Source organism: Crocuta crocuta, unplaced genomic scaffold (genome assembly GCF_008692635.1).
Source record: "Crocuta crocuta isolate KB4526 unplaced genomic scaffold, BGI_CrCroc_1.0 scaffold102, whole genome shotgun sequence".
Classification (NCBI taxonomy): Eukaryota; Metazoa; Chordata; class Mammalia; order Carnivora; family Hyaenidae; genus Crocuta; species Crocuta crocuta.
The window spans coordinates 1918725-1935074 of NW_027530019.1; positions in this window are offsets into that span (position 1 = coordinate 1918725).

The window sequence follows — 16350 nt, forward strand, 5'->3', positions numbered from 1 at the left end:
GTGCATAATAATCTTTTAAAACTAACAAGAGACAGAAAGCTAGCCAAAATGACAAAACGGAAGAACTCTCCTCCAAAGAAATTCCAGGAAGAAATAACAGCTAAAGAACTGCTCAAAACAGATATAAGCAACATAACTGAACAAGAATTTAGAACAATAGTCATAAAATTAATCACTGGGCTTGAAAAAGGCATGGGAGACATCAGAGAAACTACTGCTTCAAAGACTATGGAGCTTAAAAATAGTTGTGATGAATTAAAAAATGCTATAAATGAGATGCATAATAAAATGGAGGCGTCCAATGCACAGATTGAAGAGGCAGAGAGGAGAATAGGTGAATGGGAAGACGCAATTATAGAATAAGACGAAGCCGTGAAAAAGAGAGATAAACTGATACAGGAACACGAAAGGAAAGTTCGAGAGCTGAGTGAAAAAATCAAATGGGACAATATCCGTAACATAGGAATTCCAGAAGAGGAAGAGAGAGGGAAAGGCACTGAAGGAGTCCTTGAACAAATTATAGCAGAGAACTTCCCCAATCTGGGGAAGGAAACAGACATTGAAATCCAAGAGGCACAGAGAACTCCCCTCAGATGTAACTTCAATCGATCTTCTGCACAACATCTCCTAGTAAAACTGGCAAAATATAAGGACAAAGAGAATTTTGAAAGCAGCTAGGGAAAAAAGGGCCCTAACATACAAAGGGAAACCTATCAGAGTGGTGAAAGACCTATCTCCTGAAACTTGGCAGGCCAGAAAGGAATGGCAGGAAATCATCAATATGATGAACACAAAAAATATGCAACCAAGAATCCTCTATTCAGCAAGCCTGTCATTCAGAATAGAAGGAGATAAAGGTCTTCCCAATTAAACAAAACTAGAAAGAATTCGTCACCACTAAATCAGCCCTACAAGAAGAAATCCTGAGGGGAACTGTATGAGGGAAATTGCAAGGAAGGCAAGGTACCAGAGACACCACCACAAGTATGAATCCAACAAAGAACACAATGACTCTAGACCCATATTTTCAATAATAACACTGAATGTAACTGGACTAAATGCTCCAATCAAAAGACATAGGGTAGCATAATGGATTTTTAAAAATCTATCTATTTGCTTACTATAAGAAATGCATTTTAGACCTGAGGACACTTTCAGATTAAATGTAAGGGGATGGAGAAATATTTATCATGCTACTGGAATTCAAAGAAAGCTGGAGTAGCTATACTTATATCAGACAAACTGGACTTTACAGTAAAGGTAGTAACAAGGGATGAAGGGCATTATATAATAAATACAGGGTCTATCTATCAGGAAGACCTAACAATTACAAACGTCTATGCACCGAATACAGAAGCACCTAAATACATAAAACAATCACAAACAAAAACAACCTTATGGATAAGAATGCGCTAATACCAGGAGACTTTAATACTCCACTTACAGCAATTGCTAGATCAACTAGACAGAAAATCACTAAAGAAACAATGGACTTGAAGGACACATCGGACCAGATGGATCTGACAGATATATTTAGAACTCTACATCCTGAGGCCATGGAATTCAATTTCTTCTCAAGTGCGCATGGCACATTTTCCAAGATAGATCATGTTCTGGGACATAAAGCAGCCCTCAATAAATATAAAACAATTGATCATACCATGCACACTTTCAGATCACAATGCTATGAACTTTGAAATCAAACACAGGAAGAAGTCTGGAAAACCTCCAAAACCATGGAGGTAAAAGAACACCCTACTAAAGAACGAATGAGCCAATCAGGCAATTAGAGAAGAAATTAAAAAATATATGGAAACAAATGAAAATCAAAATACAACAATTCAAACTCCATGGGATGCAGCAAAGGCAGTCCTAAGAGGAAAGTGCATTGCACTATAGGCCTATTTCAAGAAATTCGAAAAAGCCCAAGTACAATATCTAACAGCGCACCTAAAGGAACTAGAAGGAGAGCAACAAGAGCACCCCAAACCCACTAGGAGAAGAGAAATAATAACAATCAGGGCAGAAATAAACAACATACTATCCAAAAAACAATTGAACAGATCAATGAAACCAAGAGTTGGTTTTTTGAAGAAATAAACAATATTGACTACCCTCTAGCCAGGCTTCTCAAAAAGAAAAGAGACAGCACACAAATAGACAAAGTCATGAATGAAAATGGACTTATTACAACCAACCCCTCATAAATACAAGCAATTATCAGGGAATACTAAGAAAAATTATCTGCCAACAAACTGGACAACTTAGACGACATGGACAAATTCCTAAACACACACTTACTACCAAAATTCACACAGGAAGAGATAGAAAACCTGAACAGACTCATAACTAGTGAAGATATTGAATCAGTTATTAAAAATCTCCCAAGAAATAAGAGCCCTGAGACAGATGGCTTCCCTGGAGAATTCTACCAGACATTTAAAACAGAGTTATTACCCATTCTTCTCAAGCTATTCCAAAAATCAGAAATCGAAGGAAAACTTCCAGACTCATTTTATGAAGCCAGCATCACTTGGATTCCCAAGCCAGACACAGACCCAGCAAAAAAAAAAGAGAACTACAGGCCAATATCCTTGATGAATATGGATGCAAAACTCCTCAACAAGAACTTGCAAATCGAATACAACAGCACATAAAATAATTACCCACCATGATCAAGTGGGATTCATTCCTGGGTTATAGGGCTGGTTCAATATTTGCAAAACAATCAATGTCATACATCACATTAACAAAAGTAAAGATAAAAACCATATGATCCTGTCAATAGATGCAGAAAACGCATTTGACAAGATACAGCATCCCTTCTTAATAAAGACCCTCGAGTAAGTCGGGATAGAAAGAACTTAAACATCATAAAAGCCATCTATGAGAAGCCCTCAGCTAACATCATCCTCAATAGGGAAAAACTGAGAGCTTTCCCCCTGAGATAAGAAACACGACAGGGATGTCCACTCTCACCACTGTTGTTTAACATAGTGCTGGAAGTCCTAGCATCAGCCATCAGACAACAAAAGGAAATAAAAGGCATCAGAATTGGCAAAGATGTCAAACTTTCACTTTTCACAGATGACATGATACTCTACATAGAAAACCCAACGGATTCCACCAGAAGCCTACTAGAACTCATCCAGGAATTCAGCAAAGTTGCAGGGTACAAAATCAATGTAGAGAAATCGGTTTCATTTTTATACAACAACAATGAAGCAATAGAAAGAGAAATCAAGAAACGGATCCCATTCACAATTGAACAAAAAACCATAAAAATACCTAGGAATAAATATAACCAAAGATATAAGAGATATGTATGATGAAAACTAAGGAAAGCTTATGAAGAAAATGAAGACACAAAGAAATGGAAAAACATTCCATCCTCATGGATCGGAAGAGTAAATATTATTAAAATGTCTTTACTACCCAAAGCAATCTACACATTCAATGCAATCCCAATCAAAATTATATCAGCATTCTTCTCAAAACTAAAACAAACTATCCTAAAATTTGTATGGAACCACAAAAGACCCCAAATAGCCGAAGTCCTATTGAAGAAGAAAACCAAAATAGAAGGCATCACCATCCCAGACTTGAGCCTCTACTACAAAGCTGTCATCATCAAGACAGTATGGTATTGGCACAAAAACAGACACATAGACCAATGGAACAGAATAGAGAACTCAGAAATGGACCCACAAATCTATGGCCAACTAATCTTTGACAAAGTGGGAAAGAGTANTATGGAGTAGGGGGAGGAGGAGGGGGGAGATGGGCATGGAGGAGGGCACTTGTTGGGATGAACACTGGGCATATTATGGAAACCATCTTGACAATAAACTATTTAAGAAAAAAACTGTTATTCATTGTTAATGGGAATGCAAAATGGTAAAGCCACTTTGAAAGGCAGTTTGGCAGTTTCTTATGAAAATAAACACACTTATCATACAATATAGCAATCATGCTCCTTGGTATTTACCCATAGGAGTTGAAAACTTTTGTCCATATAAATAGCTGCACACAGAGGTTTGTAGCAGCTTTATTCATAATGGCCAAAACCTGGAAGCAACCTAGATGTCCTTCAGTAGGTGAATGGATAAACAAAATGTGATAAATTCAGACAATGGATTATTAAGTACTAAAAAGACATGAGCTATGAAACCATGAAAATACATGGAGGAAACATAAGCACATACCAACTGAAAGAAACTAATATGAAAAGGTTGCATAGTGTATGGTTCCAACTATACGACATTCTAGAAAAGGCAAATCTATGGAGACACAAGTAAAAAGATCAGTAGTTGGCAAAGGCTGGTGAGAGGGAGGGATGAATAAGCAGAGCACAGAGAATTTTTGCAACAATGAAACTGTACTTTGTATGCTACAATGGTAGATACGTGTTAGTAAACATCTGTCCAAACCCAGAGAATATACAACACCAAGAGTGTGCCTTAGTGTAAACTACAGCCTTTGGGTTATAATGATATATCAATGTATGTTGATTAGTGGTAACAAATTTACAACTCTAGTGGAAGATGTTGATAATGGGGAAGGCTATGCATGTGTGGGTCACAAGGTATATGTAAAATCTCGGCAGCTTCTCAATTTTGCTGTGGACTTAATATTGCTCTAAAAAGCAAAGTCTATTTTAAAGGAAGGAAGGAAGGAAGGAAGGAAGGAAGGAAGGAAGGAAGGTCATCTGGCAGCTATATGGAAAATAAAATAGAGACGGATCTAGAAGTAGGGAAATCAGTGGCGAGGCTATTGCTAAGTTTTATAAGAGATAAAGGAACCCAGGACTAAGATGGCAGTGAGATAGTGAGACAGGGTCAGAACTCGTGTATACTTTGAAGGTAGGATTGATAGACTTGTTGATGGAGTAGATGTGAAATGTGAAGGAAAAACAGATCCAAGACCTGCTGTTGCTGAGAACAGAATAGGAAGGAAGAAACAGATTTGGAGTGAAATCAAAGCCTCTGCTCTGGACATTTTAAGCCTGAAATGTTATATTAAACACGTGGGTGGAAAATTTGGGAAGCCTTTAAATGTAAATATCTAACATTTAGGGGTGTTCTCAGGGCTAGAGATAACAAATTAGAAATCACTGGCTTATACATGGCATCAAAAGCCACAGAACTAGATAAGGTAACCAATGAGAATAAAGAGTAAAGCAAAAAGAAATGAACTGAACACCACTGCCAGGAGCACACCAACATTTAGAGTCCAAGAACAAGATATTGACTAGAAGTTGTCCATTAATTTGGAAGCATAAGGGATTTAAAGAGACAGACAAGAACCCTGATCCTCACCAGCAAGAATCCTGAATAAGAACTTAGAAACTTGAACCAGGATAATAAAATGCTGCAGCATCTATCCCTTTCTTGTGGATATCAGGAGGCAAGAATCATGGTCCAGGGCAGGGATCCACTTGCATGTGCCTCTTCAGAGGTTAGGTAAGCTGAGTGTGTTTGTATGCCCTGAGTGCAGTCTCTGGCCCAAAAGGAAAGAAAGCTCTTAACCACAAAAGCAAGAAAGTTGCCTAAACCTTCAGCATGAATACCCAGGGTCATACCATGGGGAGAATACAACGGCAAAGGAAAGAATTCATTAGGTGAAGAATAAGACAATGCCTTTGGCCCTGGAAAAGTTGGGTTCTCACATAAGTAAAAATGAATCCAACCACCATGAAGCACTAAGGGCCAACCCCTGTGTTGGCTACTATAGGTAAAGTAGCTGCAGAGATGCATAAAATAAACCCCCTCCTCAAAGAGATGCCAGCCAAGTGGACTGAGGAGAAAATGACTAAATGCTGGACACCTAATCCCGAAACATGGGATTATAAACCTCACCCCACATCACTTTCTATCCTCATCTTCCTATAATCCTGATGTGAAAAGTAAGCTGGGTTTCCCAATGTGCTATGTTGAAAGGCATCTTAGAAGTGTGTGCCTGAGAAAGTCAGGGAGCAAGCCCCCATCTCCATCTCATGCATCTGCCAATCCTGGTCTCCTGCTGCAAGAGCACACAGTAATATGCCAATAAAAGCTCACTTGACGGTAGGGAAGATAAAGGAATTTGTGTAAAAAAAAAAAAAAAGAAAAGAAAAGAAAAAGAAAAAGAAAAAGACTATTCCAGGAAGACACAGAGGGGATTTTCACAACTCCTGCTTGACACTCTTCAAAAGCCCACCAGTTAAAGGCTCTCTATGCTTCTAAAGGAGACTTGGGTTGTGCTCCTGACTTTTCTGATCTGTAAGGAGATTCTGTTGTTGCCTTTTTTTTCTTAATAAAATGAGCAGTATTACATTGTGCATTACAGCATTTACATGGGGCAAAAACCTGTCTTCTGTACTTTCTCTCTCCCAATCCTTCACACATGACAGGCACCACTAATTACTCATAGTAGACTTCTCTCATGCATCAGGGTGCAAAATCAGAAACCTTTTTAACAAAGCACTGCAGGAATTATTAATCAAAATTACTATATGAGGTGAAATCTATGTCCCATCTCTGGCATAGTATTTGGCAGCAGAGCATTTATTTTATTTTTTTAATTTACATCCCAGTTAGTTAGCATATAGTGCAATAATGATTTTAGTAGTAGAATCCAGTGATTCATTCCCTATGTATAATGCCCAGTGCTCATCCCAACAAGTGTCCTTAATGCCCCTTGCCCATTTAAGCTCATTCCCCACCCACAACCCCTGCAGCAACCCTCAGTTTATTCTCTATATTTAAGAGTCTCTCATGTTTTGGGGCACCTGGGTGGCCTGAGCATACGACTTCGGCTCAGGTCATGATCTCATGGCTCATGAGTTCAAGTCCCACGTCAAGCTCTGTGCTGACTGCTCAGAGCCTGGAGCCTGCTTTGGATTCTGTGTGTGTCTCTCTACTTCTCTCTTTCTCTCTCTCTCTCTGTCTTTCAAAAATAAATAAACATTAAAAAACTTTTTAAGAGTCTCTTATGTTTTGTCCCCCTCCTTGTTTTTGTATTATTTTTGCTTCCCTTCCCCTATGTTCATCTGTTTTGTATCTTAAATTCCACATATGAGTAAAGTCATATGATATTTGTCTTTTTCTGACTAAGTTCACTTAGCATAATACCCTCTAGTTCCATCCACATTAGAAGCAGAGCATTTAGAATCAAAGTTCTGGATCCTGGTTCTGTCCTTCTATCAATCCTGGTTCTGAATCTATAGTTCTGAAACCCTGGGTCCCAATTTCAATGCTTATTAGCTGTTTAACTTTGGACATATAAACTAAATCTAAGTATCAGTTTCTTCATCTGTTCTTCAGAGGAAAATCCTGTTCCTAGGAGAGCTTAGGATGAGGGGATATACTAGGGTTGAGGAGAGCCCAATGAGGCTTCACTGAAGTGGGAGCACTGAAACTGAGATGTGAGGGAGGGCAAGAGCATGCTCACTATAGGGAGGACCATGCCACATGAGATACAGTCCATGGGGACAGAGGACAGACATCAAGGGATCATCAGACAATAACCAGACTATATAAGGCTTTTAGAATATGTTAAGAATTTTGGTCATTATCCAAACTTCCACAGTTAACTACAAAAAGGATTAAGCAGAGGAGGCAATATAATCAATTCTCAACCTGGAAGGCATGTTTACTGACTCTTCTGTGGGGAACAGCTTACACCTAGCAGAATAGTTTAAACCGAAACACAAGAAACAACCATTGGCAAGGTTGTGGAGAAAAAGGAACATTTGTGGCCTGCTGGTGGGAATGCAAACTGGTACAGCCACTGTGAAAGAGAATATGGAGTTCTGTCAAAAAATTAAAAATGAAATCACCATATGACCTAGTAATTCCACTACTGGATATTTACCAAAAAAATAGGAAAGCACTAATTTGAAAAGATGCATGCACTTTATGGCAATATTAACAGCCAAGCTATGGGAGCAATTCAAGCGTCCATCCATAGATGAATGGATAAATGAATGTGGATGAGCAAGATAGATAGATATAGATACATCTATATACACACCATGGAATATTATTCAGCCATAAAAAAAATAATGAAATCTCGCCATTTGCAACAACATGGATGGACCTGGGAGCTATAATGCTAAGTGAAAGAAGTCAGTCAGAGAAAGACAAATACCATAGGATTCCACTCATATATGGAACTTAAGAAACAAAACAAACAAAAAGTGACTTAATGCAGAGAACAAAGTGGGATTGCCAGAAGGGAAATGGGTGAGGGGATGGCTGAAACAGATAAAGAGGATTAAGAGCACCCTTATCTCGGGGCCCCTTGGTGGCTCAGAGCCTGGAGCCTGTTACAGATTCTTTGTCTCCCTCACTCTCTGCCTCTCCCGTGCTCACCCTCTGTCTCTCTCTCTCTCTCAAAAATAAATAAACATTAAAAAAAAAAAAAAGAGTACCCTTATCTTGATGAACACTGAGTAATGTATGGAACTGTTGAATAATTATACTGTATACTTGAAACTAAAATAACACTGTATTTCCACACTGTATTCTAATACTCCAATTAATTTTTTTTTTTTAATTTGGGTTGCCTGGGTGGCTCAGTTGGTTAAGACTCTTGATTTCAGCTCAGGTCATGATCTCACGATTTATGGGTTCAAGCCCCATGTCGAGCTCTGTGCTGACAGCAGGAGTCTGCTTGGGATTCTCTCTCTCTCTCTCTCTGCCCCTCCCCTCCTCAAATGCTCTGTCTCTCTGTCTCTCTCTCTCTCTTTCTCTCAAAATAAACTTAAAAATTTTTTTAATTTAAAAAAATACAAAAATATAAAAATGAAATAGCCAAGTAGGCCAGGAAAAAAAAGAAGAAGAAAATTGGGGGGACCTTGGTGATTAGGGAGAGATCAAGGATAATGTCCTGGGGCCTTGGTTTAGCCTTCTAAATGGATGGTGGTGGCATTCAATAATACAGTGGCCATCAAAAAAGACAAGATATTCTTGGGGGGGAGAGGTTGTATTTTTGTGGGAAAAAATTTGCAGATCCAAGTAAGTGTTAATAAGCAGATGGAGACACAACGTGGATACAAATTAAAGAAGAAATAATGGAGTCCAAATCAGTCTTGCGGGAATGTTGAATGAATGCATGAACTCACATAGTTCCTAAAGTCTCCAACCCAAGATTACAAAGAGTAGAGAGAACTAGCTGATTTTCTCAGCCCAGTCTGGATATACAACACACACAGCAGGACCCAGTTCTACCCAAATGTCTACCTACACTATGAATACTTGTCCTTACTGCTTTTGCCCAAAATATTCTGGATGCTAAGTACTGAATCCTAGAATTACAGAAGGTTAACTCCAGGAGGAGACATAGAGATCATCCAATACCACTGCATGGTCACGTGGAGATGTATTAGAACACAACAGGCTGGACAAAGAGGGTGCTGTCCTCAGAGAAAAAACACCTGGGTCGGTGCCCTGCCCACTGACAGTCTGCTGACCTCATTATACAGATTTAAAAACTGAAGACTTTCAAAGTAAACTACTTGTCCAATGTTATAAAAGCAATTAGTTGAGGGGCAGGGACCTAAATTCACATATTCCCCCAAAATTTTTCAGCATTTCTGATTTTTCAAAAAATTTTAAATACACAATTATGATAATGAGTGCCTATTAGAGCTATTAACAAGTCTGTGAATTTAACCCCTGTCCAGACTTATATTTTCACTCATTCATTCAACAAATACACACTGAGAACATACCACGTGTCATATGCAGGACTAAAGAGAAGCCCTCATATCACCTAAGACCTCTGTTAATCCAAAGATGGGGTAAATGTCCTGACTATACAGGTGAAAAAAACTGAGTTTTAAAAATTCAGTCATAACTATGGAAATTCAAAAGCATTTTCCAGCTTTCTAAAGGTAACTGTCAAAGACCCAGCAAGAATCTACTTTTGTCAAATGATTTGCCATCGTGAAATCACAGGTAAAGAAGCTCAAGAAGCCATAGGGATTTGATACACAGGGCAGGGGCATACAAAAGGTATGACTCTTACCTGTTTTCTGCAAGGAATATGTGTGGGATCAGAAATATTGTGCTCCCTAAGTAACAATGGCCTGTCTCATGGGGGTCATAGATTTACTTCAGTGAGGCCTAGGAAAGGTCAGAGCTCTATCAGAAACAGCCCAACGTATTTGAGCCCCTTTGATATCTGGTTATCGGATGAAAACAGGACTTCTGGCACTAGCTACCGCTGAGGAACCACAGTAGGCAAGGGGTCTTTATTGCTGTTCTGCCTGGAGTCAGCTAAAAAAGAACTGAATGAAAGAGAAGAGCAAAAGGGAAAAGATTAACTGGGGCTCTCAAAACCTTAGCTTTGCCATTATAGTTTGTGTTTTCACCCCCCAGTGGATTACTTTTTTGCCATACCTAAGCTGACTAAACACAGATTGGCATATTCACCCATGCAAATGTTTTTTTTAACATTTTATTTTATTTTTTGAGAGACAGAGAAAGACAGAACGCAAGCAGGGGAGGGGCAAAGGGAGAGGGAGACACAGAAGCCGAAGCAGGCTCCAGGCTCTGAGGTGTCAGTGCAGTGCAGAGCCTGATGCGGGGCTCAAACCCACAAACACAAGATCATGACCTGAGCTGAAGTCGGACAATCAACCAACTAAGCCACCCAGGTGTCCCCATCGATGCAAATGTTTTTAACCTTCCTACCACACATGGATTGCCTACACAATTTCAGGACCTAAATTGTTACACTATAAATATAAATACAAATATAAATATGTCTTGAAATTTAAAATTATAGGACTAGACAGAAACCTGAGAATTCTCATGGTACAATATTAGTAAAAGAACATGAACAATCACGTATGCTCTGATATGAATTGCAAAAATGGTATTCAGTAAAATTAGGTGTATAAATGACATGTTGCTGTTTGTAAATGATTATTGTATCAGGGTGAAAGGATTAAAAGCTAGTAGGCAGGAGGGAACATTTCTTGGTTTTCTGTAGTGTGGTTTGTTTGAGCGGTTTTTTAATTTCTTTTTTTGACAGGGTGTGAACCTGATATGGTATAGAGAAATAGTCCCCACAAGAAACAGGTGACAGGATAGAAAGTTCTCACTTTTTCCCTTTGTGTGTCTATAATCATTATGTTCCCAATTTTAGCTAGTAACAAAACAGAAGACACTTATTTGAAACTCAGGTCTTGATGAAAATTTCACAGGTAGTAGCTATCATCCATGAGTCCATGTATACAGAGAGACTTTCTGGAGTTTAAAAACAAACAAAAACCTGGATTCAAATTTCAATCTCGTGATTTCCTTCATTTCCTTGCCTATTAAGTGGGAAGAAGGAAAAGAAGAAAATATTTGCTAAGTGCTTACCATGTACCAAGTTCTGGGCTTGGCAATTTTTCATACATCATTCCACATAATGTTCACATCAGCCCCATGAGACAAGTGTTCACCTTCAGTTTACTGGTGATAAACTGAAGCTTCAAGACATTCAATAATGTGTGTGCAGTCATACAGCTAGAAAGTAGCCAGGATCCAAACCAAAGATTGTCTGTCCCTAGAATCTGCTCCTTTCACTCTCTGAATGAGACCTTCCAGGGCTAGTCTGGGATTGAATTAGCTAATGGATCAGGCTCACAGTAGTGGCCTGATAAATATTTCTTGAATCAGAACCTAACTATCATCATCAAAACCCTATGAGCCCCGTGCTTGTTTCTTCGGCTCTCTGAACACCCCAGAAAAAGGTAGTTTTCTCCTTACCACTAAGTGAGCCTCTGCCCACCCTTCCCATGGAGAATAGGCACTCACATGATCTCCAGTGGGTTTAAAGCAGGTCTCTCTCCACCTCAGCAAGACAGCAGCATAGAAGGATTCTATAGAGGAGGGGTCCAAGGCAGAGCAGACACCAGCAATTTCCCCAAGGCATGGGTCCTGAGCCTACTTCAAGCCCAACAGTGTGTTGGTGTGCAGCCTTAGGTAAGGCACTGCCTGGTTATAGCAGAAAAAGGGCCTCCAGGAGGAGCAGGAAAAGGGAGCATGGGGGAGGCAATCAAAGGACTCCCTCCCTCTCCCCATCACAGCTTCTTCAGCCACAGACTTCAACACAATCTGAAGGGACAGTGTAGCCAGGATCTAGCTTCTTTTTAAAACAGACTCCTAACTCCAAATCAGCATTGTGCCACAGAAAGCACATAAAGGTATTTATTTCTTAGATTCACCATGGTTGCATAAACAGAATTAACTTTCCTTTTCTCCTTTTATTCAAGATAAGGTGGAGATGATTTTCCCCTTTTTAACATAATTGAGACTATTTTTTTTTCCTTCAAATGCAGGAAAAGAATAGGACATTAACAATCCCAAACTGTTCCAGAATATAGTCTTTTCATTGGCCTTTCACATTACAATACATGTAAAGGCTTAGATAGACAGAATTAGAGACAGACACTTCCCTAGTATTTTGAAATCATTATGAGTTACAATCCTTTTGATGCAAAGGGCTTCCTTTTTTATCCATGATGTCTTTTATCTGAATAGTAAAAAAATGTTCACGGTAACAAATGCACCAGGAAAAAAAAAAGGTTAGAAAAAAATGGAAATCCTGTTTGTGTCCATAGGTGAATTGCTGCTGTGAGGCGGCTGCAATTTGACTTTGTACAAAAAGGGTCACTGAACAGAAGGTCAGGCAGCTGGCCATTTCCATTTCAAAGATGCTATCAAAAGGCCAAGAGGCAGTTCACCCAGCAGCCCTTTAGCAAACAAGATTTTCTCCTCTCTCATTTATGATATTTTTTTTATGCCAAAATAGTTTAGTGAGGAGATCCCTGATTCATTTCTCCTGGAATGTAAGTGGCTTGCATAAGGTTTGGGGAGGACTTCAGTGTAAGGAACTGGAAGAGTTTTAAGTAATGAGGAGCCATTTGGTGGCCACTTATCAAAGGTTTTGCAGTGAGGTAATAAATCACAGCAGAGCCCCTTCACTCCAGGCCAAGACTAGTGAGGAAAGGTAGCTCCCTTATTACAAATTATGGCTTATCACATCTGCAATGAGAGAATTCAGATCCACAAACACCTCACTTATTAATTAAGAGCCACTTGCAAAACTATAGGAGGAAGGCACAAATTGGGAGAGATTATGACTTTGGTTGAGTTTGAGGTCTTAGTAGTTAGATATGACTTAGGAGATACTGTGAGGCAAAATGACACTGGAATAGCTAGAAATTACAAACCCCTAAATTTCATGAGTCTGTATAATACAAATGCAACAAGAGTGGAAGGTAAACTAGAATTATGGAAGAGCAGTCACTCAGCCCACTATTGTTCTCTGTTAAAATGCCTTATGAAACGTACTATGAGCAGGTCTTCAGTCACTACAGGAAAAAAAACTGCAGTGGGTAACACTAATGGCACCACCCTTTGATGTGCTCACCAAGGAAACCAGGGCAGGCTGGATCACCCACTTGCGATCAGGACCATCAACAGGAAGCCAACAGACAGGACCAAGTCAATCCTGTAAGTACCAGAGGTCAAAAACTGGGGAAGTCCCATCTATCGACTGGTCACAGAAATGCAGAAGAAAGCTAAGAAAAGGTCAGGAGCTGCATGAATGCAGGAATAAAGTGATGTAAAGAGCAAAGGCAGATGAAAAATACAAGACCCACATTAATTACTTTAAACAGGGTGTTTAGCAGAACAGGGCATTGTTGTGAAAGAAGGGATGGTATCTAGTGAGGTCACAAGGCATAAGCCAGGCCAGATACTTACTGGCCCTAATGTTCCCCCGAGCTGTCTTTAAGAAGCCCTCATACTTTGCCATCTTTAACCCTGTTCTCTATAAAATGATACAAATGGCTTCCCAGCTTGTCCTTTTACTCCCATGACAGCCTGAGACTTGACTGACCCATCCTGGATGACCAGTCATTAAGGGCACAGAGCAGCCATGGAAATCTCAGAGAGGTCAAGGTGGGGGTCTAGGAACAGCCCCCTGGGAAAGTACGCCAGCAATTTCTTTGTTGCTTTGGCCATGCTAGTGAGCTCTGTGCCCAATGATAAAATTAATTCTAACATTCATGAAGAATAAATGAAAAGAGAATGACTAATAACTGCTCTACTTTGAAGACACACTAACTACTATGAAGGAAAAGTGTGATCACCGCCAATATTCTAGTAGTTTTAATTGAGTTTTACATAAAATCTGATATAACAAATGATCTTGCATTTTCTTAACATTTCATCTTTCAAAGGACCCTTATTTAAGTCATTTTAGTTTACAGGGTGAAAAAAGATATCCCCTTTTGCTCTTTATCTGCATTTTTCCAAATATTTCTGTTTCCAATCCTTAGGAGAAATGCTGACAGGAAGGAGTGGGAAAAGGTAGAAAGGGAGAGAAGGAAGGAAGGAAAAAAGGAAGGGAGAGAAGGAAAAATGGAAGGAAGGTGGAAGGGAGGCAAGGAAGGAGGGAAGAGGGGAAAGGGAGGGAGTTACAAAAGAAGGAAGAGAAAGACAAATGGCAACACCACACTGGCTGCTGCTTCAAGAAGCAATCACTGGCATCTGTCAGAACTCCCACTAAATGAGGGTCGGTCTTATCAAGTGTTGGCTCTGCTCCTGTACACCTAATTGTGTGGCCTTGACTATGATGGAATTTGTTGCTTAAAGAAAAGGAAAACATGAGCCTTATACCTTAATAGCAAGGTATCTTCTGAAGTAATAAATGACCCAGAGGTTGGATTTGGCAGCAAGGAAGACTACTGCCTATGTTCTCCCCAGAGATGTCATAAGCAGCTGTGACCATTAGAGAGAAAGAAGGGAGTCTGGGAGGAAGATGGCATGAACAGGGAGGACAGGAGGGAATGTGAGGTGGTGGCATGAAGGAGAGAAGAGATTTTGCTGGATTCTCTGCCTGTAAGAACCAGGATTTTACCTCCTTGGGACAATATACTTTAAATAGCATGACCTGCAGCACTTTAATCACTGGGCAAATTCACTGATAAGAACCTTTAAGAGCCTCTGCCTAGTAGTTCCCCAATGGCAGCTAGAGACCTTCTAGAATGAGAAAGACATGTGTTTGTGGTCAGATCTTCACATTCCCATTGAATACAGTAGGTGATCCTATGATCTCCATAGAACTCCCATAGGGAGGGGGCGCCTGGGTGGCTCAGTCGGTTAAGCGTCCAGCTTCGGCTCAGGTCATGATCTCATGCTTCATGGGTTCGAGTCCCGCATCGGGGTCTGTGCTGACAGCCAGCTCAGAGCCTGGAGCCTGTTTCTGATTCTGCATCTCCCTCTCTCTCTGACCCTCCCCTGCTCATGCTCGCGCGCGCTCTCTCTCTCTCAGAAATAAATTAAGAAAAAAAACATTTTTAAAAAATGAACTCCCATAGAAAGGAAAGAAGGTCAGCATACAAAAGAGTATGGACCAGAAATAAATCCAACAAAAATTCACCCTCTAGGCATCAGAATAATTGAGAGAGCTTGCAATGGCCCATAATATTAATGTCTTCCTCTTCTTCAGCGTGAAAGCCTTTTCATCTACCTGCTTTATTAATTCATAAAAATCATGTCAGACTGTTACTATCCCTCCCATTTAACATATGATGAAAACTGAGGCTCAGACAGGCTTAACAGCTGCTCCAAGCTAGCAAACAGCTGATCCCCTGACTCTGCATCCAGTGATCCCAGAGCCAGGACTGGGTCTGTTTGAGAAGTATGGAAAGCTCTTTTTCTTTCAATCTAAACAATAACTCCCTAATGGACCTGAGATGGTGCTGGGGATTCCCACTATTTGATACCGCTTTGGTTGCAGAATAAAATTTCCAGTGTCTCCTAGCCCCAAGGGAGGCAATGAAAACAAGAGGAACGTAAAACTAGATCCTTGCGTTTTCAAGTCCTTGTGGGTAGAGGACCACCATGGGAAAGTCAGAGCTCTGAAGAAGCAATGGAAGGTCCCTCATGCCAGGTATAGAACAGAGGCAATGGAGGCAAAGAAGTTACAGAAAAAGAAAAGGAAAAAAATAGAGTGTCCACTCAGAGTGAGAAGCCACCAGGAATTATAAAGGGGCTTCCTCTCCTCTGGGTGAGCCTGACATAGGCACCTGCTGGAGGGAGGGACGGAGGTGGGGTACCCAGGGGCACAACTCAGAGGAGTGCCCTGGCCTGGCCCACACCACCTCCCAGACCCTCTAGACCCCAATCTAAAAATCTCAGATAATATCCCTTACCCTGTGTTACTTGCAAACCAAGCAGATTTCCAGCTGAGAGGGATCATCTTGCCACACTGGGCCTGTGGGAGACCATTTATATAATCAGCCCCTCAAAACTAGAGTGATCATCAAGATGAGACAGCAGGGCCATAGTGAAAAGAGCACTG